At 47.6% G+C, this 27,099-nt stretch overlaps 1 protein-coding gene and 1 long non-coding RNA gene across 5 annotated transcripts in view; one reads left to right on the forward strand and one right to left on the reverse strand.

Moving 5' to 3' along the window:
* Positions 1-1,302: 1,302 nt before the first annotated feature.
* Positions 1,303-27,099, forward strand: part of SLC45A4 (solute carrier family 45 member 4) — an 87,374-nt gene continuing 61,577 nt past the window's right edge. The window contains exons 1-2 of one of the 4 annotated variants that reach the window (XM_064643636.1): positions 23,929-24,027; positions 25,657-25,792. The gene's annotated coding sequence lies outside the window, so the exon portion shown is untranslated. Of the gene's footprint in view, positions 1,495-1,575; positions 2,085-23,886; positions 24,028-25,656; positions 25,793-27,099 lie in introns of those variants that run through there. The other 3 variants (XM_064643666.1, XM_064643579.1, XM_064643551.1) reach the window with 3 other exon arrangements.
* Positions 21,223-23,884, reverse strand: LOC135408751 (uncharacterized). Its single transcript, XR_010427827.1, has 2 exons — positions 23,778-23,884; positions 21,223-21,986 (listed from the first exon to the last, which is right to left on the reverse strand). It is a non-coding gene; the product is annotated as an uncharacterized LOC135408751 (long non-coding RNA).

A 27,099-nucleotide genomic window follows, 5' to 3' on the forward strand; every position in this document is an offset into this window, starting at 1 on the left:
CTCTGCCAGACCTTGAGCACAGGTGGGAAAAACCTTTCCCTGGGGTCCTGCTGGCAGCCATCCATGAGCCCTGCTGATGCAGGAGAGCAAACCTGGCCTTCGGACAGCGATAGGAGAGCACAGCAACTGCCCTGCTGCACCCTGCTCCAGCGCCAGCCGGGGGGAGCCAGGACTTCCCCACAGCCTGTTCACAAGGGCTGTCTCAGCCACATCAAACCCCACATCCCTGTCTCTCTGTCAGTAGGGAATGAGGCCGGGCGTAGGAGGCAGGGAACCCATTCCCTGCGTGGATGAGCTGCACAGGAGCTTCGTGCAGATGAGCGGGATGGGGAGGTGCAGAGATGCACCCAAGGTTATGCAGAGTCCATGGCAGAAGTCAGTGCTTGGACTTTGGGAGAGGGAAAGGAAGGGGGTTGCACTAGCTAAAGTTATGGGTAGGGACTCAGAATGCTGAGTGGGATTCCCAGCCACACAACCCCTGAGGCCTGATCCTGAGCAAATCATCTATTTTTCTTCCAATGCAGTCACTTTAGTTCCAAGACTAAAGGAAAATCCCACACTCTTGTGCCACACAGGTTCCCAACCTTGGCTAAGGCCAAGGCAGACATTAAAAGTTTTGCCATGCTATGGGCCTCTTGCACTGGAGCACATGATCCCCCCAGCACAAGGTACATGATGGTCTTTGACATAACATCAGCACCAAAATGTTTCGGCCCACCTGAGTCCTTTGAGTAGCTCATGCCCTTTCCCTACCTCCCTGTCACCACTGGGTTTCAGCTCAGCGACACCCCCCTCCCCAACAGCAGGTGATGAACCCAGAGAGACACTTGATGTGAAGGACCTGGCAGCAGAAAGGCACTTTGTCAGCCTGGGGAGTCACAGAGCAGCCAGGTGGAAGAAAGCTTCATCTAAAAAACCTCATTTAGAAAAGCCAGGACCAGCAGAGTCGGGATCTGCACAAACCATGTGGAGTCTGTAACAGCAAGGTACTGGTCTGAGTCAAAAAGCATCAACCTGCACATTATAAAGCCACCTCTGCTGCTTGTAAGGGTGCCCTTCATGTGCCCTCCACCTTGTGCTGCTGAGGGTGGGGTTCCTGCCTACCCCATGGATACACCATTTGGTTGCTTTTTAACACGTCTAATAACACCAATGCAGATGAGAAACTCCCGTTCCTGTGAAATTCATCCCAGAAAATCATGAGTTGTAAAGCAGAGCAACTTATAAACCAACACTTTTCCTCTAGGTCTTAAACCATCACATATATTAAGAGGGAATTTTTTTTTCCCTCAACTGAATATGTGCTGATCTCATTCATCCTGGGAAAAGCACGGGGTGTTCTCATCCAGGCTATACCTGGCAAGCTGCACACACTGTGACAGAGGGAGAGAACTTCTGAGCAGGCTCTGCAGTGGCTGCTGCCGGGCTCCTTGTGGCTCATTCCCGGAGCGAGAGGCCGGCTCCTTCACCTGGCATTCTTGGGAGAGATGAAGGGTAAGTCAGCAAATCAGCTTTATGCACTGCAGTCATCCTATGCTTTCAGCCATGGCAGAATTAGCTCAGGTTGGGATTTGCTAGTAGCCGGGCAAAAAACATCTGCAGGGCTTTTCCTCCCCATCTCCACTTCCCTTGGAAGGAGAGAAAACAAGAAAACGTTTTGAACGCGCTGCGTTGGAGGCAGGTTGTGCGGGAGCCGCGGTTCCCGGCGAGGCTCTGCAAGCACTGCCGGGGAAATCAACGGGGAACGTTCCTGATTCTATTTTAGACACCGGCAGAAAACGCCGGCTTAGCAACACCGAATTCGACGGGGCTGCACAAACCCCGGACCAGCGACAGCTCGCCCGAACCGCAGGGACCCCCGAGCGAGCCGCTCGCACCGATGTGCGGGCTGTCAGTCGGTCTGTCCGTGTGTTTGCCAGCCACGACGCTGCTTTGACATGTCAGCTGGCGAGCCGGCGCCTGGATGCCTCGGTGTCACGCAGGCAGCTCCGTTTGAGCCCTGGGGAGAGCAGCTTAGATCCGCTGACCGGGGTTAAAAATGAGCCGCAGTTAAGCTGTTGAAAGGGATCCGCGCTGCCGCCAACGTGAGTGCTCCGCGCCTGCCAGGGCAGGTGGAAGTTGCATGCCTGTCTCCAAGGGGGAATGCGGCTCTTGCCGGGTGACTGCCGGCTCCATCGGGAGCCTCCTGGCTTGCTTACCTGGGAAAGGATGGAAAGAGGGCATGCTGCGAGGCTGCTGCAGCCGGTGGGTGCTGCTGAAAGCAGCGTGTGAGATTAAAGGCGGTATCTGAGCATAAAGACACCAGAGCAGACCCTTGGCTTAGGAAAAATGAGTATTGCAGGGCTGGCTACTGCAGAAAATGTCCCCTTCGTAAGTCGGGCTGTGTTTGGAGCAAAAAGAGCAATTATGCAGATTCTGCTGCAAATCATTTTGGTTGGGTTAATTTGAGAAGAGGATGTTTGCTGGCAGCCTGGCAGAGGGGTTAAGATGCAGAATTACCGGATCAGGCTGGTGTTCTGAAATGGTAGAATAATCCCAAGGCAGAGTTTGTTGTGATTTATCTTCTGAGATTGTCAGGAGCAGGGAGACCTTAGCTTAGAGGGCTTCTCTTAATAAAATAGAAAAAAAAGATTTTGAAATATAGAGCCTGTTTTGCAAAGCCCAGACCCCACAGTGATGGGCACTGCTGATACCAGCTGTCCTGCCTTCCCTCTGAATGCCAGGCCTTTCCAGAAAGGCAGCTTGTGAAGGCTCTGTCTCAGGGAAGTTTTTTACTGCCCCGGTTTTGCGCGTGGTGCGTTCGCGTGTCCGTGTTTGGGGGGAAGAGGCATGAACTGCTCGTTGTACCCCAAACCTGACTGTGCAGCCATGGAGTTACTGTGGCTGGAATGGTGGGTGTTACGCAGGGCTGTGCTTCTAAAAGCAGAGCCTGGCTGGGTTGAACATGGTGATCCTTCCTGGAGCTTTCAGTGCTCACGGGTTTGGGCATCTTGTACCTAAAACTGGTTCCTGTTCCTCAAAAGCTGGTGTCAAATGCCCAGTGCTCCCATGGGACCTCCTGCATGGACACCGCAAGGATGAGAGGTCTGAGCTGATATGCAGCTCCAGCTGGGGTGACATAGTGAAAATGCCACAGAGGGCAGCTTGGCAGGGTTGATTTGGACAGGATGGAGATTGGAAAGGCGGGTAAATAGCAGTGAATCCTCCTGGAGAGGAGGTGACCAGGGATCAAAAGAGAGAGATGGCATTGGTGTGTGCTGGGACAGTTCTGGGATGTGGAGTGGGCAAGGGTATGTAAATACACACTCAGGTGACACAGGGACTGCTCCCTGCTCTAACCCATCACTGTCTGTGCTTGGCAGTGAGTGCACAAAGCCACAAATGAGAGATGTTGCACGTTTGCAAGAAAAGGGGAATTTGCTCCTTCCCCACTTCTCTATTAAACTTCATATTGCAAACTCTGCCTCAGCTCTCCTTCCAGAGGGAAAAGAGCAGTTACTGTGAAGGCTCATTTTTTTAAAAGCAATAGGACAAGAAACCTAAAGCACAACCTTCTACCAGCATAATTCTGGTCTAATTCCCAGTGGCTGATTTCAGGACTGACCATAAGCAAACCATTCAGCAGTGTAAGGGCACATCCTCTGCAGGAGCAGCAGCCTGCCTTGGATGGCTACTTCATTTTCTTTCACTACAGCTTTTGCACTAAATTTATGGCCTGTATTGTTTTGTCTATTGCTTGAGGACAAAGGGTCCTCTGTACTGAGCAACCCTGTTAAAACATGCCTATTAAACCTCACCCCATGAAACCACAGGGACTGGCTGCTGTGGGCACTGGGGGCAGTCCTGCTGCGGGTACTAGTCTTGAAGGTTACAAGAACCAAGCACAGACCAACAGCACTGCTATCAAAAGCTGGGGGTCTGCTGGTAGGAGAGCAAGAATGGTGCATGAGGGAAGGCTCACAGCTCCCTGTCTTGCAGGAGACCTTTCAGTTGCCTTTTACCTTCAGCCTTCACCTCAGGTGAAAAAGGAGACAGAGTGAAGTCTGTCGTTTCATGGCTTGTTGACAGTTTGTCAAGCAGGGATTGGAAGCAGGCTCCAGTTAACACCTGGGCATTCCTGTAATTTAGTTCCTCCAGCAACTAATGCTGGTTCATGATTTGGATCTCCAGAAATCCCTTTGTCCACCTCTGGAGCACAGGCACTGCTTTGTTTGGCAGGGATGGGACACTTAGTTAGAACCTGCTGTTGACATGGGCGCAGCATTTTATCCCTCCCACCTGAAGGGACAATGCCCCACCAGCAAACTGCCCCAGGCTGAGCTGCTCTCCTGGGCTGACAGCCTCAGGGTGCCTCTGCCATGGAGTCATGTGTCAGTGCAAGCTGCTCTGAGAACATGGATCCAGACCCAAAACTAGGTGAGGGCAAAGACCTCCAACAGCCCAGAGTGAGGGGGATTAAATCACATGCAGAGCAAACCCCTTGCCAGTGGCTGCATCGTACACTGAAGCAACTACACAGCCCACAGCCCTGACACAAAACGACTGAGGGAACAGCAGCCAGATCATTTTTCTTATGAGAATGCACCATTCTTGAGCAATTTTTCCAGTACATCCCACGCAAACAGGTTTTCCTTGAACACCACACAGCGGCATTTGCCATCTCTTGCCAGCTTGGTTTTTTCCTAATTGTAGGGGTTGGGAGGGCTCTCACGTAACACTTGGTGTCTCTGTGCTGGTGGGTACAGAGCCTGAGGGGCGTATCCTCATGAAAAATCCAGCACTAAACCATTTCATATGACCAGCTGTGCTGAAATCATAGAATCACAGGATGGTTTGGGTTGGAAGAAACCTTAAAAGATCACCTAGTTCCAACCCAAAGTCAGACAAAGTCCCACCTTTCTGCAGAAACCTGAGGCCTTTGACCTGGCACACACATACCACGTCCTTCCTCTTCTCATCATCACAACAGCCTTCCCAGGAAGGGCACATTGACTCTTTCCAGTTGGCATGCAGTGGATTACACTGCAAGAGCAGCGTTGATCCTTCAGCACTGGCACTAGCTATTGTTATCCGTGATATTTTACCGTATTAGCTGAATTCTTTGTGCTACAAAGAGAGATGTGGAGAGAAATGTATAGTGTCTGACCTGGAGTTTGAGCTATGATGAAAACAGGGAGATTTTAAGCCATTTTTTGGCCCAATTTATCAACTTCCATTGCACAACAGCACCTCGGGGCAGCCAGGGTGTATCACCAGATACATTAATTAGCCTTCTTACTTAGTGGTGAGTGATGGACATGTGCTATTTGTTCACAGCTAAGAGAATGAAATGGCCGGAGTCTCCCCCTTCCCACATGGGAGAGATGGAAGGATGTTTTTACGGGAGCAGCTCTGTTTCTTGGTAGACTCTCCTTTTTGATCTGGGCTTGCAATCTCATCAGGTCCTTCATTTCTGTATGCAGGAGGGAAGAGGAAGCAAAAGCAGCACAGCTTTTCCCACTTGTCTGCCCCTGGTACCCCACACACTGACCTGATTAGAAGGGCAGGGGAAAAAAGGTATTTACCCAAGATGATCTAATTCACATTTCCAGTGTTGTCTCGTTCAATAGCAGACTGATATTCCAGTTCTCCCTTGATCTTGATCACCCTGAGAAGTCCATTAATTTTAACCTGTTGAAATAGGACCGGAGGATATAAAACTTGAGTCCTAAACAACAAAAAACAAGCAGAAATTGAGTATTTTTCTTTACTTGTAATCTGACGCACTGAATAATGCTCAGAAGTGGCAAATGCCTGGGGAAAATTGTTTCATCATTAATCAAACAGTTTTGCAAGGGAGAGAAGAAGAAATCCAAGTCATGGAGTCCATGGATATAGTGGATTGAGCCCTGTCTCTCTGCAATGGAAGCAGACTGAGTAACTTCCAGTGTCTCCTGTACTTGTCCTGTCAGATCTATCTGAGAGTATTTGAGATCATTCTTAGTTTATTTTCAGACACAGGAGCAGCTTCTGTCTGGGATCATGACTGTGCCATTAGCTGCAGACTCCTGGGTGTGATTCCTGTGTTCATAATAAAGCAAGTACCTGTTGGGAGAGGGAGAGGATGAGCTGGGTTATGAGCTGGGTTTTTTGTGATCCATGGGCCAATTTCCACTGCCAGAGGATTCAGTGTGCTTTGAAAGAGAGGCGAAGGAGTTTGGGAAAACAATTCTCACACACACAAGTCAACAGAGAAAATGATAAACACACAAAATAAAACACAGCTTAACTTTGCTTTAGCAACCTGTGAAAGCCATAGCAGCAGTGCTGCACAGGGGGGCTTGGCATGTTCTCCTCCAAGAATTAAGTAGCCCCAAAAGTGGAAAAACATGGACAACTGCCAATATATTCTGCAGTTTTCTGAGCACTCTGAGCATCTGAATTCCCCCTTAGGCTGCAGAGCAGGCTGCTATCAGGAAGCTTTGGCAGTGACAGTGGAGAGGCTGGATGCTCTTGGCATCCTTTTTGCCAAGCCTGTTGTGCAGCCAGGTCCGCAGAGCCGCACTGGGCACCACGGAGAACAGTAGCCTCTCCTGAGACTGGGCAGGAGCTGTGTCTCTCCACACATGGGACAGTATCCACTCCAGCCTCCGGGACACAGCCCTGGGAGCAACGGGGACGGGACACGTTGGCTCTTTGTGTGGAGTCTGGGCAGACACATCCAGGTCACTCGCTCCAGACAGCATTCATGACCTGTGCCTTTGCTGTTTTCCAGCCGCCCGGAGGGGAGCTCGGAGCCTTGGCAGCAGCTCTGCCACAGTCCCCAGGGTCCCTGCTGAAGCATGGCTGGAGCGTGTGGCAGCTCAGGCACTTGGGAAGAGGCCACCACATCCGGCTTGGATGTGATGTGCCTCATCCCATGGTGCCTTTTGGGTTCATTTGGGCACTCAGCTCATTCTTCCGTGGCTGAAGGGAGATCCAAGCACAGGATTTAGCTCATCCTCCCCTTCCTTCTCCTCCTCGATCCTCTAGAAAGAATAAATGCAAAACAGAATGAAAGTCATCCACGGCCAAGGCAAGTCCATGCTAATCCCTCTCTGGAGTCTTGGCTGAGTCCTGCATTCAAGCTCTGGGAAATATTGGGAAATGGATAATAGAGCAGGAAATGCCGGATTTTGGTAGCTGAGAAAAAGAAAGGCACACATTACCCATGCCATAAAGAGAAAGGGGAGAGTTTCCCTCTCCTCCCATGATTTGGATGCTGGAACTGACTGGACACAAGTGTCCAGTCTGTGTGAAAAAAGACTGTGCCACCCTTCTGGTCAAGCTGAGGGACCAGACTGGGGAAAAGCCAATGGCTTGAAGATCACAGGCAGCTCATGGCGGTGCCTACCCATCCTGAGCCTGCTCCTGTGGCATTTTCAGTAGACACCCTTTGGTGCATTTGAGAGGGAAAGAAAATCTGTCTGACAGCCCATTCCTCTAGCAGACCTTCTCTTCTGTTTCTGAGCCCAGCTGCCCATCTCAAAAAAGACTTTTCTCTGCCATCCTGGAGAAAGAAAAGAAAGCACAGGATCAGCTGAAAAAGCTGAACTGGCTGCAAGCAAACCCAACACCCTCTGCAACATCCAAGAGACCGGAAACTTCATTTGTTCTGTTTCTACACAACTGATCAATTGAAACCAATCGATGAAATGCTGTGGGTTGCTGTGTTCCTGCCTCCACCCCATGGGCTCTGCCTGATCTGAGCAGCAGATTGGAGCACACACAAGCACAGATCCTCCAGGGACATCCCAAGTCCTCCTGCAGGCTTGTTTTGGCTCTGAGAAAGCAAAGACCAGCTCAAAGCATTCATCCCGGTCATGGGATTTCCCATGAGTATTATTATCTAAAGCTCAGCCTGGATAAAATGGAGTTTGACAACCCTTTCCTCCCAGGCCTTCTCCCCATATATTCTCTGAACACAGTGGGCAATATGATGGGTTATCTGCCATGCAGGCAGGGCTCCTCAATGCCATCTTGTACCTCTCTATCCAAGCCCATGAGTTTAGGCTGCAGCTAAACCTTGTGCATTTTTTCAAGCTCAGCTTCTCCAGCCCCACAGGTCTCACATACCTCTTTCTTCCTACCTCACAGAATCATAGAATCACAGAATATGCTGAGTTTGAAGGGATTCACAAGGATCATCAAGTTCAACTCTTAGCCCTGCCCAGGACCATCCCCATCACATCATGTGCCTGAGGGTATCATCCAAACCCTTCTTGAGATCTGGCGGGCTTGGTGCTGTGACCACTTCCCTGGGGGCCTCCCATGGACCCTGATCACACTTCACTCTTACTCATTTGGGATACTGCTAGATTTTTCTCCTAATTTCTTTATTTTGCCTTGCTTCCCAGTCTGTGTCCCTTCAGTGTTTCATGCCTTCTTGTAACACTAAACTCAGGTCTTCAGTCTCAAAGTCCTGTGATGTCTGTAACTGTAGCCATTCCCACCAACCAGCCCCCAAGGGTAGCCAACCCCCTCCTACTTTCTATCACGTCTTTGGAAGTGCTCCTCAAAAAACATCCAAAAATCAACTCCACCAGTCTCTGGTAGAAACACATCTTTGCTCCCAGCATCTGCATAATGGTCATGTTGGCACACAACACATTGGCAAACATCACTTTCCTTCTCCACATTCCCGCTTGCCTGAGCCCACCCATTTTCCTATGTGTTAATCTTGTAATGGCAAGTGAGGGTTTGTTGCGTAGCACAGCTTAGCCCAGCTGCAGCTTCTCGTCCTATGGCAACAGAAACCAGCATAATAACAGCAAGATGATGACTCATTAAAACCAATAACCTCAATAATTAGGCTTACTTAACTTTTCCAATTGTATAAACAACTGAGGAAAAAAAAACAGGATCTTATGCTTTTCCAATATTTTTTCCCTTTTCCAGTTTCTCACACAGAAACTGTCAGTATTGGGCACTTGTCACAGACAAATTTCCTCTCTCTCCCAACACAACAGTAAATTCATGGAGTGAGGGGAAATGTTTGCTTTGCCCATACTCTGTGAGTGCCGAAGACTCCCCAGCACCTCTTTGCTCTGAGCAAGAAGGAGACCAGCTGCAGCCCTGCTTCGGTGCCAACACTGTTCCAGCTGCTGTTGTTATAGGGGAAAAAAAAACAAAGGCAGAACTGTCCAAGTTTTGAGTTCCTGAAAAAATCTGTTTAAATCATCAGGGACAGAGTCTGGATGAAATTTCTCTCCATATATGATGCTCAGTGGGTGCATCTCTGCCACCCACCACTGCTACTGGTTGAAGCTGTATCCTGGTACAGCCTCTTCCCTACCACCCCTGCAACCTGCCCCTCTCTAAATAACCCTTACCTGCCACTGCTTCTTGTCAGAGGCAGAAGAGGAGGCTGGGACCAAGGGAAGAGCTGCCCACAGGATCAAGAGAAGGAGTCTGTGGGACAAGGAGTCACTGGAAGTAGGATCAGACCTCGAGAACTTGACAGTCAAACCTGCTCTGTAAACCTCACTCCTCCCCTCCCCAAAAAAACCCCAATGAGTACAATAATATGGTGTTAAAAATGGAAAGTGCTTATGGAGAGAGATCAGCTGCTTTGTGAGGCAGCTGTATGTTCTGAAGTTCCTTTTGATGTAAATGTGTGAAATTACACATTTACTGCAGGATTCAAATGTAGCCATGGCAACATGATCATCAAACGGTTGCATATGGAAGTGCAAATCCATACAGGTTTCTGGCTGGCGAGATTAAACTGCCCAGAGACAGGGCTCAGTGTACGCCAAGCCCAGGCCCTTCATGCCCAAAAGGAATCAGCTCTGGCTTCTGTGCCTGGGAAAAATTCCATTTCTTTGCATCCAAATTGGCTCCACTCGAGCGGGCTGACCACCAAGCAGCTGCAGGAGGGCACTAAACAGGCTGTGCCCTCAGCAGAGAGGCAGCATCGTGCACCTCCCTGCACAGGGCAACCCTGTCCTCAAGGCTGGCTTAAACAAACCAGCTCAGCCTTGCAGGGGGCAGGGAGAGTTCAGCCAGGAGCTGTGTCTCTGCAGAGAGGGTTTAAGTTACACCTGGAGCACGGTCAGTCTGTATTCATAGAATCCCCGTGCACAAAAACAGGCTGGGCAGCCAATGGCATCCCTTCTCCCACGGCGTCCTCATGTGACAGCGATCCGGTGACATCTGAAGAGGGGACAGCAAAGCTGGCATGTGTACTGTCTGCAAGGAGGAAAGGGCTGTGCCCTTAGAGCCTCAAGACCACGACCTTGCTGGTCATTGCTTGGAAACAGGGCCAATCCATTAATTTTCCACAGCTGTCAGTTCCAGGCTGAGCCACAGCGTCACAGCCAAGGAAAGTCAGTCGCAGCCTTCTGCCTTGTCCCCTGGACATGAGGCAGGGTCGGAAACCTCACACAGACTGGGCTCAGATCAGGGTCCTGGTGTGCCCAGAGTGACGAGCGTATCGGCAGGTGCACTGTGAAACAACAGGGGAAAAGAGAAAGAGAAAGGGGAAAAAGAAAAGGAAAAGAAAAAGGAAATAAAAAGAAGAAAAAGAAAAAAAATGGAACGTGCACCCCAGCACGGAAACAGGCCATTGGGAAGGAAATAAAAGTTTTAAATAGACACTGAAAGATTGGCAGAATTTGGCTGTAAATGAAAACAGAGTAGTGGAAGGGCAGAACTTTGTCCTTGTTTTGCTTTTTTTTTTTGTTTCCCAGAGACTTGATGTGGCTCTTTCACTGAGAAACACAAAAGTAGGGCACAGTCCTCCAGCAGCCACCCTGGGGTATCCATAGTCTTGAGGTTGGGGACCTGCGGCAGGAGCCCTGGCATCCCTCTGGAATCAGTGGAAAAGCAGGTTATCACCACAAACACGTGGTGAGCAGCTTAGTAGGACACCTAAAGCACCTGATGGCAATGCCCCCAGGCTGTCCTATAGGAATTCACAGGATGGCTTCCTTGGTAGGACGCTCCTATAGTTAATTAACCTCTGATCCTGATTTCCAGCAGGAACACCTCTTGTTTCCATCTCCAGCAAAAAGCTCTTCTGGTGCTTTGTCTAACAGATGAGACAGCCTGCTTACACCTGGCACCTTCTTCTGCCGCAGGTATTTCTGGGCAAAATCCCTTTCTACCTTCCCTCCTGCATGGCAAACATCCCGCAGCTCCACCACACTGTTTCCAAAACTGTGAAGCCCCAGATCAGCTATCCCCCTGAGCTTCTTTCTCTGCATCTTGAGGTTTTGCAGCAGAACCCCTTTACCTTCTCTCAGAGACTATTTTGAATGGTGCTGTTTCACAGGGAAAAAAAATATAGGCTCTCATCACTAAAGACAGACCTTTTCAGTAAACACGAGGCTTTTGATTTTAAAGGTGACAAATAGTGCTTCTTAATTAAAAACAAAAAAATTAATTTCTCCAAGAAGATTTTGAAAATTAAGAAAAACTATTGCTGTGTTAATTGCTGTTACCCAGCCAATTTTCTCATCAGCTCCTGCCTGTGACCACGCAGATACAGGTCACACATATGGAATCGGCATCCCAGGCTGCAGCAGATTAGGTATCAGATTCTTGTTTGGCCGTGAATTATCACTAAAATGAAGGCACCCCAGCCCTGCCGTTAACGCTGCCTGATGCAATGCCCAGAGTCCTGTGATATGGGAGTGCCCGTGTCATCTGCTCCCCAAATTGGATCTCTACTCCTTGAGAAAACGGACTAAACCCTTCTAAGAGGGGAGGCGAAGCTGTTGCCCACATCTTCTCGTTCCCCTCGCTGCAGCCCTTTCATCTCAATGCTGTATTAGCATTCTGGAGAGCACTAATGGGTCTGAAGTGGCTTAAAGCCATTTTCTTTATTGCTGGATTAGTGCTGGGAGGGTATGAAACTGCCGGCGCTCGGCTCCGAGCACGTCAAGAGCTTTCTGCTCCGAGCAGACACGAGAACTCAGAGCCCCAGCCCGCCTCACACAGCCCAGTTAACTGCTTTTATGAATGGAGTTTAAAACAACACACGCCGTGAAGCTGTTGCTAAGAGGCTTTTTTTTTTTTTTTCCTGGTGTCCTGAGTGCTCCGGCCAATATAAGCTCCAGAGCTCCGGAGCACCACACAGCCCTGAAAGCAAGGAAGTGGGCAGGAAAAGCAAAGCACAGGTTCCCTATCTGTTCTCTGCCTGCCTTCAGCTGAGCAATTATACAACTCCAGATCTGTGATTATTCCTGGCAACGTTTGTTCATCTCATGGGAGACTTTTGGAACAACACGGTGCTTTTGTAGGGAGTGTCAACCACCAGGCGAACGTGCCTTCCAGATCTGATTTTTTTTTTTAAAGATGTAAGTAATTGTTTCTTTACAGATTGGTCTTTGCCTTTTAATGACTCACATTTCTACCTTGTCAGCTTTCAGCACGGGCCCTGCCCTCCCTCCCAGTGCTACAATCCTCCCAGATCTCACCCACGGTGCCAGGTCACCCAGGGTGAAATCCTGAAGGATGAGAATCCATTTTGTGGCATCCTGTCCAGTTGTTCTGCTTTGGGGGGGCTGCTTTTTTTTTTTGGGGGGGGGGGGGGAGCTGCAGAAACTACGGGTACAGCAGTCAGAAGGCATAAAACTGAGGTACAAACCTGCCTCTAAAATATTCAAATAGTGTTTTATTTTTTGGACAAACCTTAATTTTCACAGAGATGGCTACAGACTCTCAACCCTGGCACTGCTGTTATGCCAAGTGTCTCATTCCCATTCCAGCCTCTCGTGGTGCAAACGTGCTCTTCCAAATAAAGAGGGAGAAAGCTTAAATATCCCTAAAACTAATTCTTAAGCTTTGAGCTCAGTGCAATATAACTGCAATTTTTTAAGAGGGTTTTTTTTTCTGTAACTTTTCCCCCTCCAAAAAATGTATTCAACATGAGGCAGGGAGCAATTATGGAAACTTTCAGGCTGGATAGTTAAAGCCAACTTGTAAAGTAATTGGAAACATAGAAAGGAAAATGTTTGGCAACGTGGGATAAAAGGTGCTGTGTAAGGGGAGGATTCTTTCTTACTGCAAATTCTCCTCTCTGATATGTTAATTGTGTTTGGCCTGATCCCTTGACAGTTCATTAATTTTTTGTCCAATTGCAGGCTGTTGAGGGCAGATAAATTTCAGGCTATTATGGGAACACCCTAGAAGTTTGTACAGAAAGGAAACTCTCTGTTTCCTGTATCATCCTTCTGGGGATCTTGAAAGAGTTCACAAAAGCCACTTAAGCAAACTTTCTTTGCTGGATAACGGAAGGAAAGGAAACTGTGAACAAGCAAACAACACTCAATTCCATGAGACAAGAGATACTCATAGGTCATTCCAGAGAAAGTGAAGTCCAGGAATGCAACACACACAGGCACAAAGGGAAGATATTTTGTACTCTGAAAATAACAGGAATTTCTGCACCTATGCACTATTTCTGATTTATTTAAAGGTAAATCCTGCAAACCACCAGTGAGACGAGTGGTGGAACATCCGTCTCTACAAGGCATGAAATCTTTCTGAAGTTTTTTTGTCTTCAAATAATATATCGAGTTGGAGATGGTCATGGATCAGCTGAACAGCTTCGCTTTCTTCCTGTCACTGACAGCACGGCTGCCAGGGCTCTGCTACAACCAGCTGGGTGGGTTTTGTCACCTACAGGTGGAAGGCAAAGGTCTGAACAGCTGTCAGTCTTCCTGGGGGATACAGGCAGAGCTCAGAGGGCTGGGGCAAAACACGGCATCAGGTATGCAAATGCCTCCAAGCCCTGGAAATACTGGGGACTCCAATTCATTGGCTTGTCCCTGTTTGTGAATTTCATGCCAGTTTTCTAAGTAGGTTGGCCCAACAGTGTGTCCCCTTTTCAGAGAAGTTTTAAATGTCTTGGCTTCAGCTGCATTTCAGAGGGAGATCAAAACCACAGAGTGGATGAAAGGCTGCGAGTTTGTTAAAATAAGCTCTAAGAGGAAGAGATTTGCAAGTAGCTCATCTGGAATATGGATTCTGTGGTATTTGATGTAAGTAAATCCACGTGGTAGAGAGACCTTGTATCTGCTTAAACCACAGGAAAACAGGTTGAAGTTTGCAGCAAGGCACAGACCTGTAAGAAGAAATGGTTTGGGGGAATACTTGGTTAGCAGTAAGTTACCTATAAGGAGAAAACTGTCTATATTTCAGCTCAGCTCAGTGTTCCATAGACCCTGAATACTTCTCTGAACTTCTCAAGCCACACTCCAACCATAGCCCCACCAGACCACACTGAGAGCTTATGGGGAACAGTGTTGCTTACCAAGACAAGAAAAATAAACCCCTTTTCATGGGCTTGTTGGGCATCTCAGAAGGGAGGTGAAAGACCAAATGAACTGTGTCACTGTCAGTGTGAGTCTGAGAGATAAGAATAAACAAGAGGTGACTGGTGTCTGTACTGTACCTGTTGTATCATTGGAGAGAGGATTTCTGCCTCCAAGGACACTGACTGGCAATTTTTGAAAAGCATTTATGTAAATATCAATTGTGAATACATTTTTTCTGGCAGATTCTGCAGCATATGCTTCTGGTCTGACTAAAACCACTAACAGGGGGAGGAAAAAAGAGCAAGGAAAATAAATGAAATTTTTGCCAGCTGGAAAAAAAAAAAAACATTTTGTTTGAATTTGGAACAATCCACTCAGGCCAGGTCTTGTTTAATTGGGACTGAGGAGGGACTTTTCTGGCAGAAATATAGCTAATTACTTGACAGGAAAAATTCAAACTCCTCAAAACCATTTCTCCTCATCTCTTCTCAAAGTTATCCGCAGCAACAGTGGTTCCCTGGGGAGCTTGTTAAACCTCCCAGACAACCTCATTGCTAGGAACTTTCTCTCCTCTCACTTTTATGAACTTCTTTATCTTAAGCCATAACCTCCTGAGTCTGCTCTTGAGGTTGCAAATGATCTCCATTCAAATCATCTGTTGCCTTTCTGTGCTCCGGCCCAGGTGAGGGCTAAGACATCCCTACAGAGAGCATCCATCTGCCCAGCATAAATACACCTCCAGTCCAGGAAAATGGGCTGAAACCCACCCAAGGAGAAAGGTCCTTTATTCCTATTGTGACAGTAATACAAAACATTTGGTCCTACCAAAGCAGCCCTGGGTCTTTGAGGTGCTTGTCAGGAGCTTAGTTACCAGGCTCCCTGTAAAACCAAGGAAAGGAGCTGCTGAACTAATAGGATTGTCCAGTAAAGAAGAGCAGCAGGAAAGCAAGTCTCCATTAAAATGTTTCTGGTCTTTTTGCTGTTGGCACAGTGCTTATGCACACAGCTCTACAAAAGAGCAGTGCCACCTCCAGATCCCCCTCCAGGAGGTTGTGGTGTAGTCCTGAGAAGATCTGGGAAGTGTTTGAAGAAGGTGATGAACTTGCTTGAGATGGAACTGGAAAATGTAGCTGTTTTACAGGGGTCAGAAGTGAGAACTGGAGGGTGACTTGTTCTGTGAAAGAGCCTGACCACAACCTGCCAGCCTCAGCAAATTCAAACAACGTGTGGGACTGTCACACCAGTCAGTGTGTGAGGTGTATTCAACAGAAAACTACTCATTTTTTATGCAGGGTTTCCCACCAAATCAACTACATGAACTGACCCATCCCAAGCCTAAACTTTTAAAATTCCTCAAGCAGAGTTCTGGAGTCCCACAGTGCATTGCCATGTATTTACCACCCAAAAATGTCTGCAAATTGCCTTAATTATCCTGGATTCCAAAATGTTTCTGTCCAGTAGAGTGGTTTATGGAGAGCACTGTATTTGTGTGGGCCTTCATAAAGTGCCTCTGTGGAGTTCAAGGAGCATCTGGGCAATGCTCTCAGTCATATGGTTTAGTTTCAGGTCCTGTGAGGAACAGGGACCCTCCCAATTTGACATATCCTATGATTCTACAGAGGATCAGCAGATGAAAAGTTGCTCCTTTTGGGAGCAAGCAGCTTTAAAATTATTTAAGCTGTAAAGTGAAACTAGAGCCCAAGAACAGCAATGTGCAGTATCCACACTGTGCTTCAGATAGAGAGACTTCCACAAGCCCAACACTGAATGAAAATCAATGACTGGGCTGATAGTTCTAGGACAAGGGGAAAATTGCTGAATATACTTAATTCAAAACAACTGTTTTGAGTTAATTCCAAAAACTGAATTTTCCAAAAACTCAACTTTTAGGGGCAGCATGGGGAGTGATTAAAATAATCCTAAAAAAATCTCAGTATTTTGCAGGGGATTTTAATGGCCACTCCAATCAACTCTGGCATTTTATTTTTTCCTCAAAGTTGGAAATTACTTTCATATGAAACACTTCAGGGTCTGCAGCTGTTTGGTTCTCTGGTTGTGTTTGGAAATTCAAGCAATTAGAATAAAAAGTATTCAGTCAATTCAGTTTCTCAGTCATAACTAAAACAGCCTGCTTGGGGTTATTCTTGAAACTTGGGTTGCTTAAGTCATTTAAATAGATTTCTATTTCAGAAACAACACGAGAGCCAACAATTTCACAATTAAAAGCTCGAGGGCTACAAAACTTGGCTTCACCTAAGACTCTTAACATTGTTTTTGATTATCTTAATCACTAGTTTCTTTACATACTAATTTTCCATCCCGTTGCCAACCAGTGCCAATCCAACTTGCTTTTTCATCACCCAGGTGAGTGTTACTCATGTTTTCATGGAAATGTGAAAAAAAAAAAAACACCTCAATACAGTCAGCACAACAGTGTCTATTTTTGCGACTGCTCATGGACCTCTGCTAACACTGAGTCATAGCTGCTGAAGCCACTAGCTCAGGTGTAGCTGCAGAGTTGTTTCCTAGGATTTTCCAAAAATACGGAGAAGGCTGATGGTTTTGCAGATGCAGTTTTGATGACACAGGGCTAAACAATTTGTTTATGCTGGGACCCAGAATATTGCAAACACCAATTAGGTATGTGACCGATTAGGCAAGGGAAGAGATGAGATAAATCACAGCACGTAGTTGTAACAGGCCTTAGCAGAGCAAAGAGTAAAGTGAGTCCTCCAGGAAGGCTACAGAGGCTTCATGTCCCACCTGGTGATCAAAACAGATGTGCCCAGTAACACCTGCACAGTTTGGATCCAGCTGGAGCCATAAGGCTGCAAAACAAGCAGGCAGTGTGAACAGGGATAAATGCTCAGTTGACTAGAGGTCATCATTTAGTGTCTAGAGCTAAAACTAAACATTTGTGTTGTGATCAGATAAAATGCAGTATTTTGTTCTGCTCTGGGCTAGCCCAACAGATTAACAACTATTAATTAATCCACAAAACATTATGTTGTTATGAGAAAGCACTAAGTAACCAAGAATTATAGAATGGTTTGGTTGGGAAGGGACCTTCAAGACCATCTAGTTCAAAACCCTTGCCATGGGCAGGGAACACCAGATGAGGTTGCTCCAAACCCCATCCAACCTGGTCTTGAACACTTCCAGGGATGGGGCATCCACAGCTTCCCTGGGCAACCTGTTCCAGTCCCTTACCACCCTCTGAATAAAGAATTTCTTCCTTATATCTAATCTAAATCTCTCCTCTTTTGGTTTAAAACCCTTCCCCTTTGTGTTACCACTTCCATATAAAAAGTCCCTCTCCACCTTTTTTATAAGCTCCCATTAAGCACTGAAAGGCTCTAAGATCTCTTGGGTGAAAGTTCAGCAAATTTGACTCTCTGGCATGTGGCAGAAGCCTGTGCAGACAGAAAACTAACTGGTCTTTTTTAGATATTCACCAGTGTAAACTGGCAATAATACCAGTCAGCTTTCACCAGGGTAAAGCTAATACGAATGAAAACTTGAAAATCATCTCAGACTTAAACACCCTCCTGTATTTCAGGCTTTGGTTCAGGATTTTGGTTCTTTGCACATCCAATATGATGAAAATGTATCTGTTTTTCAATAAAAGTAGAGCGACCGAAATACAAATATCCCTGTGCTGCAATGGAAACCTCATAAACATCCCAGTCGTGGCTTCATGAGGCAGCTCAGAAGGAAAACTGACTAATCTCAGCTCATTGCCCAAGCGGAGAGAAACAGAATGAGTAAATAGCATTTAAAAAAAAAGAGATTCTGGTCTCTCCATGGCAAGGGAAGCAGTGACTGAACTGAACAAACCATGCAGTTCTCAAGTGCTGTCTAGCAGCATCTTAACTGCTCTTGGCGCTTGAGGACTGAAAGCCACAGTTCTTGAAGGACTGTCAAGTCACCCCTTGTCACCTATAAACTGCTCTGGAGCTTAATTCCTCACAGTTTTATTGTGAAGATAATTATAGACCATATAAACTCGAGAGGCAGGATAATTTTTGCAGCCATTAATACCAGCTTTTAGCTGTGCAAACCAGGAAAATAATGACAGGGAACTCTTATTCTTCAAGGCATGAACTCATGATGAGACCTCACAAGCGGCAGCAGCAGCAAACCCCATTTTACAGCCTGCAAGGGCCTCTTGGGATGTAACAGCTATCATGAGCTGGTTTTTTTCCATATGGGGATGGTATGGGAAGGTATAGCTACTGCTTTTAGAATCCTAGAATCATTTCAGTTGGAAAAGACGTTTAAGATCATAAAATCCAACCATTAAACCAGCACTGCTAAGTCCACGATTAAACCATGTCCCCAGGTGCCTCATATACATGTTGTTTAAATGTCTTCAGGGATGGTGACTCCACCACTTCCCTGGGCAGCCTGTGCCAGTGCTTGACTACTCTTTCTATGAAGACATTTTTCCTAATATCCAATCTAAACCTTTCCTGTGCAACTTGAGGGCATTACCTCTGAGCCTACTGCTTGTTAGCTGAAGAAGAAACCAACGCCTACCTGGTTACACCCTCCTTTCAGGTAGTTGTAGAGAGAAGGTCCCCCCTGGAGCTTCCTTTCCTCCAGGCTAAACACCCCCAGCTCCCTCAGCTGCTGCTCATCAGACTTGTGCTCCAGACCCTTCCCCAGGTTATTATCCTTCTCTGGACACACTCCAGCACCTCAGTATCTTTCTTGTCATGAGGGGCCCAAAACTGAACCCAGGATTCGAGGAGGGACCACACCAGTGCCAGGTGTACAGGGAGACTCCATGTTCCAGCTCTGGAGGAAGGCAAAGACATCTGCACCATCCTGTTCGCTCAGGACTGTTGACATTGCTCTGGGGTGACATGAACCAACTGGCTCCAGATGGGTGGACTTTGGGCTGGTGACAGGGCAAAGGGCTGAGTCACGCTCTATACCTGCAGGTCCTGTTGGAAGCCATTTGGCTCTCAGACTTCAAAGTCAATTTTGGCCACCACAGGCCACCTGAACTGACCTGCAAATCTGCCTATCTGGGTCCCAGTCAAAAATTCACAGGGTCTCCTGCCATTCATAAAACCTTCTTGAGACTCATCTACATCAGGCAAAATATCTTTGGTTGACTTGCCACAAGTCTGCATCTGTAGAAAACAGAAGCATCCCAACGTCTTTAGGGGGGGAAAAAAGGCATCAAGGGACACACGCTACTTTATACAGCCATTCAAGTTCCAGCGTAATGACAGAGTTTCATGGGGAAGGGCAGGGAGAAGGGTAAAGAGCAGTTTCAAGCTCAGAGCCTGGGTTTCCTGTCAGATATTTCACCTTTGGTGAGAGATACCCTGGGGCTAAATTACAGGCCAAATGTGTAAAAGTTGAGACTCACTTTTTCATGTCCTGTTTACAAGTATCCTGGCTGAGAGACCTCACCTGGGCTTTGGGTGCTCAGATTTGCTTCAAGCGTAGCCTCGGGCTTCCCAAACCCATGGCCACTCCCAATTAGGAGACACCTCGGAGAGCTGGCTGTGTCAAACACCATTACGTCTGAAAGCAAGTCAAAACAATCCCGAAGGCTTCTGTCCATCCACATGAAGAATTACCTTTTTCTTTTGAAAGTCACAGTTTTGAAAGGATTTAGGAGCAGCAGCAGTCTCAGGAGGTTTGGATGCGTTTCATATAAAGCAATTCACACTAGATCTGAACACTGGCAAACAGTCAGCTAAATCCATTATCGCATGATAATGCTCAAACATTTCATTAAGTCCTAACCAGCTGTCCTCTGCTCCCTTACCCCTTTCATCATACAAACATTTCTTTAACTGTCTGAGGGAGGGGAGAGGGAGGATCAGACGCAGCCTTGTAAAATTCCTTCACCCGCTTGGCCCGCAGCAAAGTTATTTCTTTTGACACGTGTGTAAAATAATATTGGGGGTGGTGTTTGTTTGGCTTGGCTGGATAGTGAGTTTTCATAACAATTTGGGAAGCCAAGTACCTGTGAAATGGAGTACAGAGAACTCACAGCAGCTTGTTGACAATCCTGCCAGCTGGTTAATTAACATATCTCGTTAAATAGGGAAGACCCCTCGCTCCAGTGTCTACGCCAAGACACAAGGCAAGGCGTTCCGAGCACGATATTGCTCCCTAGTGTTCTGAAGTCCCGTAGGTTATTTCTTTCTTAAAGTTCTCGGGCACTCCATGCCAAACAAACCAGGGGAAGCGAGAGACTGGTACCTTGGGGGGTTCTCCAACTTCCCAACTCACAAAGGGGATATGTGCATAAGAAGAGTCACAGAGATTTTAAGGTGACTTCAGGGTGCTTTCTTTAGGGAAAGCTTTCTCTGAAGTGCCTCAAATCTCTACACACTGCGCAGGGACGCTCCAAGGAACGGGATTCATCACCCTGCTGAGGAGAGGCAGACCCTCACCCACACCGGGGAGCAGAACGTGTCTCTAATTCCCTCTAAACCACAGTTCAGGGGCTTTTCTCCCAGTCCCTCTCCCAGGCAAACATAGCACACGCCTGGACAGCACATCAGTCTCCTGACTGACACTCATTTCTCCCCTGCCAAGACATGAGAATGCGTTTATTTATTATGGGTTAAATATTTGGAGTTGAGTAAGAACCTTAGAGGGAAAAGGTGGGTCTGCTTCCTTGGGTATTTTTTTTCCACCCCCTCACTCTTGTTATAAAAAAAATTGGATTTTTTTAAACTAAAATGTTTGTTTTATGGAAAATTACTCTTTCTGACTTTAGGCTCAGCTAAGGGCTGACAATTAACAGCTCTTGAGCAAAAATAAAACGAGGAAATACAATGGAGAAATATCTGGACATGTCCGGACATGTCCGGACATTGCCAGAACGGGTCTAAAATGTCAGGGTGGGGTAAGGATCACGCTTTGCCACAAAAGCAGGCAACAAAAGGACTAAAAAAAAAAAAAGTACTTTTAATTTTTTTTTAGCTATTTTAAAGCAGAGTGTCAAAACATTAGGTAGTCCAGTCTGCCACAAACCTATGAGTAACAAGAAGCACACCTTAGAAGTTGTAACTACATCTTGAGATCCCTTCTCAGTGTTTTCAGGTGTGTTAGGGTCTCATAGAATTTCCACTAAAATCGCCGAAGTCTTTTCTCTCACCACGGAGTCATTAGGCTTTTTTACTTCTATAAATACAGTATATAAATACGGTACATTTTGTTTCTTCCATGGAATAAACTGCATTGTTTTATTAAGCAATATCACAGCTGTGATACAAAGGATGTTGTTCTACTGTCAAGAGTAGGTGTTACACTGGGTTGTCATCAGTGTGGTAGCTTTATCTTCACCATTTGGCTAATTAAGATAATTATTTTGCCACTTTTTGTATCTATAAACATCAGTAACATGTCTTAAAAACAATCATTCTTCTAACAGACTTCGGGAATCCTCACCAGAGGATGGATAGTTTACTGAGTTGTGCATGACTGTGGTCATGCAAGCTTTTCAGCTGAATTAGCCTAAAAATAAATACATATTGATAATAGCATTGTAGAATAAATTATTAATGCCAGTTTTTGTTTCTTTAGGGCTTGTTACTAGAGTCTCTTTGTTAGACTCCAGATTCATCTTGGTTTTTAATAGCGCGTAGATGTGTACAGTTCTTCCATTTTGCCTTCTGTGGTTTTCCTTTTCTGAAGTCTGGTATGCTTCGTGGTTTATTTATTCATGAGCTGCAGAGAAAGAAGTTCACCATAAAAAAAAAATTGTTTTGGAATATATACTTAACGGCGTGTCAAGAAACAGAAAACAATTACACTTACGCAACGTAACGTGCATTTTTACACGCCGCTCGCATGCTGCTTTATGCCTCCCCAGTTTATGTAAGTAATGAAAATTAAATATCATGCTACTCTGCCCAGTGTAGTCAGCACAATTAAGGCTAGAAGACGTTAATTGGGAATAAAAAGAACCATGGTCTCTTATGGCAAGTTTGCAGAGGGTGCTTCCAATGTGGCAGGGCCGTGGCTGCCAGAGGGAATGAAGCGTTTTAATGTCCTGGGGGTCGCTGGGCGCTGTGTGTTGAGGGTTGTGTTCCACAGATGTGACAAATACATGACAAATGCCACATGTCACCCTCGCCATGGTGCCCTGGCACACACATCCCATTGCAGTGCTAGGCTGGACATGAGAGATGCCTCATGGCCTCCGGAGAGCAGCAGGGGTGAGGCGATGTGGCAGGATGGGAACCTTCCCTGTGGCCAAACATGAGGAAAGGTGTTATTTTTCCTCACGATGAAGGACAACTCTGGCAATTTTGGGCCAGAGTGTTTGCAGTATCTCAGGTAGAGAAGGGCACCCATTCCTGCACTTTCCAAGCTGTTGGTTTGGAGCTGTGCTTGGCACAACTTTACCTGACAGGGACAAGGGACTCCTTGTCATGTTTCTGTGCAAACACCCAATACCTCAGTGGGTACAGCACAGGTGGAAGGCTCCATTCACCCTCAAGTTGCCACTTGGGCTCCCTTTCCAACCAAGAACCCCTCTTCAAACCCAGAGCGGTGCCGGCAGGCTCATCCTTCCCCGCCACGCAGCGGGAACAGCCCTGACACAAACTGGGGAATGAGGTGCTGGAAAGCAGTGCCATGGAAAGGGGCCTGGGGGTCCTGGTTGATGGCAAGTTGAATATGAGTCAGCAGTGCCCTGGCAGCCAGGAGGGCCAACCGTGTCCCAGGGCAAAGCATCGCCAGCCGGGCCAGGGAAGGGATTGTCCCACTCTGCTCTGCACTGGAGCGTCCCCACCTTGAGTACTGTGTGCACTTTTGGGCACCGTGATATAAGAAAAATATTAAGCTATTAGACAGTGTCCAAGGGAGCACTACGAAGATGGTGAAGGGCCTTGTGGGGAAGCCATATGAGGAGTGGCTGAGGGCACTTGGCTTGTTCAGCCTGGAGAAGAGGAGACTGAGGGAGACTTCATGGCAGATACAACTTGCTTGTCAGGAGAAGTGGAAGGGCAGGCACTGATCTTTGCTTGCTGGTGACCAGTGACAGGACCAAAGGCAAGGGCATGAAGCTGTTTCAGGGGAAGCTTAGGTTGGATATTAGGAAAAGGTTTTTCACTCAGAAGGGTGGTCGGGCACTGAACAGGCTCCCCAGGGAAGTGCTCACAGCACCAAGCCCGACAGAGCTCAAAGAGCATTTGGACAACGCTCTCAGGCATTTGGTGGGATTCTGTGCAGGACCAGCGGTCGGACTCGATGGTCCCTGTGAATTTTCAGTGTGATTCTGTGGCTCTGTGGCTCAGTGACACCTGTCCCGCCATCCCCCTCCCCGGCTCCCCTCAGGTGGGCGCCCCTGGGGGGGACGCCAGGGCGCCTCCGTAGCCCCCCGCCCGTCACTAGACAACGCCCCCCGCCCCCTCCCCAGTGAGGCCACGCCTGTCATACATATTCATGCCACTCCGTGCCACCCCTCCGAGAGACCACGCCCCTCATTGCATATTCACGACGCAGCCCCTATACCCCATCGGGGAGGCCACGCCTCTCGTTGCATATTCATGATCGGGGGCGGGAGGGGGCGGAAGCGGAAGCGGAAGCGGTGCCGGTTCCCCAGGTCCCGGTTATAAAGCGGCCGCTGCTGCCCCGGAGCCGCCGCGCTCGCGCCGCCGCCGCCCGTGACTGCGTCCCTTCCCCGCCGCCCTCCCTCACCCCCTCACCCCCCCCCTCCGCCGCACGGAGCAGGTCCCGGGTGCTGGGGGAGACCCGGGGGCAGGTAAGGGGGGCGTCGGGGTGTGAAAGGTGACTGGAACGAGGAGGAGGTGTGGGAGAGTGGGGCGGCTGGGAGCGGTGGGGAGAGGGAGGTCAGGGGTTGGTGAGGGTGAGGGAGCGTTTGAGGTGAGGGAGATGAGGGGCTTGGGGTGAGGGAGGTGAGGGGCTTGGGGTGAGGGAGATGAGGGGCTTGGGGTGAGGGAGATGAGGGGCTTGGGGTGAGGGAGATGAGGGGCTTGGGGTGAGGGAGATGAGGGGCTTGGGGTGAGGGAGATGAGGGGCTTGGGGTGAGGGAGATGAGGGGCTTGGGGTGAGGGAGATGAGGGGCTTGGGGTGAGGGAGATGAGGGGCTTGGGGTGAGGGAGATGAGGGGCTTGGGGTGAGGGAGATGAGGGGCTTGGGGTGAGGGAGATGGAGATGAAAGGTTTGGGTGAAGGTGAGGAAGGATTTGGGATGAGGGTGAGGGAGGTGAAGGGCTGGTGAAGGCAAGGAAGGGTTTGAAATGAGGGAAATATGGGGTTGGTGAAGGTGAAGAAGGATTTGGAGTGAGGGAGGTGAAGGGCTGAATGTGAGGAACGGTTTGGGGTGAGGGAGATGATGGGTTTGGGGTGAGGATGATGAAGGGCTAGTGAAGGTGAGGAAGAGTTTGGGGTGAAGGTGAGGAAGGATTTGGGAGGAGGGAGGTGGAGGGCTGAAGGTGAGGAAGAGTTTGGGGTGAGGGGCTGAGAAGCTTTTTTGGATGAAGGAGTTAAGGGGCTGGAGAGGTGAGAAAGCAGTGAGGAGCTTTGGGATGTGGGGTATGTGAGGCCATAAAGATGGAAAGGGGATGAGGATCTTGGGGGTGAAGAAGATATGGGGCTACAGAGGTGGAAACTGGAAATGTTATGTGCTGTGGTGAGGGATTGGGCCAAAGGAGATGCTGGGCTGCAGAGATTGGGAAGGGGTAAGGAGTGAATGGTGGGATGAGTAAGGTGAGGTTGGAGAGACTTCTTTGGGGTGTCTGTGATAGTGAGTCCTACAGAGTGAGGATGAGAGAGGTGGCTTGTTGCCCCTTTGGGATTGTGTTGGGTGGAGACTGTGCTGAAGGAGGACCTGACAAAGGGACCAAAGATGGAAAGTAGTGTAGTTTTTCAGACTATTAAGCATCACTGGCTTGCCATTTGAATAATTCCACACTTAATCTGTAACCTGATCTCAATGCTTTATCATAAAACAGTCTCCCTTGCCTGATAGGATGGTGGGAGGGTACTGGGGGAATAAATTAGCACTTAACTCTTAAATCTCTCATGACAGCAGCACTTTTCCTTAAGATGATGTTATCAGTGATTTGCAGCTCTAAGATGCCTTAATTTAGCACTTTTAGCAGGTGCAGAAACTGCTTGGCTTTGAGAAATCCTCTCCCTGTGGGGCAGTTTTCTGTTGGAGTCATTTGCCTCCAGTATTCTTTATGTATAGAGGGGAAAAAGGAGGGGAGGAAGAGTTTTAGCCAAGGCTCTGACTTGGCACTGGGTGCTGTGAGTGAATCAACGTTGCTGGAGCTTGGCTAATGCAGGGAATTACAAATGGGAGAGGATGGGAAATATATTGCAGGACGTTGAATGTTGGACAGGGGAGATGATTTTCTCTCCTTCAGGAAAGGAGAAGATGTTGCAAGAAGTGGATCTGCAGGGACAGGCAGCACTAGGTGCAGAGCACAGACAAATAACTGCAGCATGATGAGGATCCATGGGAAGGAACTGCACTGTTACAGGATGTATCCTTTCTGCTCTGTAAGAACTGCTCCAGTGTGAGCTGTGTCATGTTCCACTGCCTTGATCAGACAGTGCTGCTAAAATATTTAATGAAATATGGCTTGAGCAGGTGAATTTTTCCTGCTTCCCTTCAGAAGTCAGACTTTTTTTGTAAATACCTGGCAGAGGTGGTTGGTGATGTGATTGCACTGACATGGCTTGTGTGTGCCTTCCTCCCTCCCACCACTATTGCGAAAACAAGGTCCTCCTCGCTTGGTTTGTTTAGTGACTGTACTGGATTGATGAAATGTCCAACAGACCTGATTTTTTCCTTCCTAAATAAGAGGTTTCAGACAAGAGATTAAGGTATTTACTTAATGCTTTGGCTATAAATGCTTCCAGAAGTGCTTTTTACTGTAAGTTTGAAAAGATGACACTACCTTAATCTCCTAAAACTGCATCCAGTAGTCTCTGAGGCATCCAAAAACATATCTGAGTTCCTGTGTCTGTCAAAGGTAGAGGCAGCTGCTGTCTTGGAAGCGAGAGCTTCATTCCTCTATTAATGAGATTAAATTGGATATTTAAGGGAGTTTTCATGACAAAATAACAATTTCCATGATGTAATGGATGGGATCAGTGGAACAACTTCTATTTTAGTTTGCTGTTTGTAATGTCAGGGGCTGGTTTACACAAGTTGGCTTGTGCCCCTCCAAGCAAGTAAATGATAGCAATTCTCATGCTCAATTATGTATGACTGAGGCATCTTCAGTAAAAGGAAAATGTAATGGTTCTATGGATAAACCCTCCTGTGTAACTGTGGGTTAACCCCTGCAGGACCCTGCTGCTCCTTGGAAGTCTGTTGCTGAGAAAGGAATGAGCAGTACCTGCTCATCTTGCTTGGATGCTGTGGGGACTGCCTGCAGTCGAGGGCAATCCCCTCCCTCCAAATCAAAATGTGCCTTAAAAATTCAGTCAGTCTTCAATACAGTTGTATTGTCCTGCCTTATGCTGACAAGGGAGGTTGTCTTTTGCTGGAGGTGTCCTTCTTTAGTGGTGAGAAGGTGGCAAGAACACTGACTGACAGCTGGTGAACTTGCTGCCCCTTCTGTGTCATGTTACAACAAAACTCATGGAGTGCAACTCTGTTCATGTGCCTTCTCAGTGGGGCAGCACAAGTGGAGTATTTTCATGGCATCCAGTGAAGCGTGGTGTAACTCTGACTGAAACAATGCACATGCTTGTATGTCCAAGTGCACGTGACCTTAAGTTTTCACACTGAAGCAAATGTTGGAGCCTGTTTGAGGAGCTTTCTGAAGTAACTGCCTTTATTCCTCCATGTGGAAACG

This window comes from Pseudopipra pipra, chromosome 1 (assembly GCF_036250125.1).
Source record: "Pseudopipra pipra isolate bDixPip1 chromosome 1, bDixPip1.hap1, whole genome shotgun sequence".
NCBI lineage: Eukaryota > Metazoa > Chordata > Aves > Passeriformes > Pipridae > Pseudopipra > Pseudopipra pipra.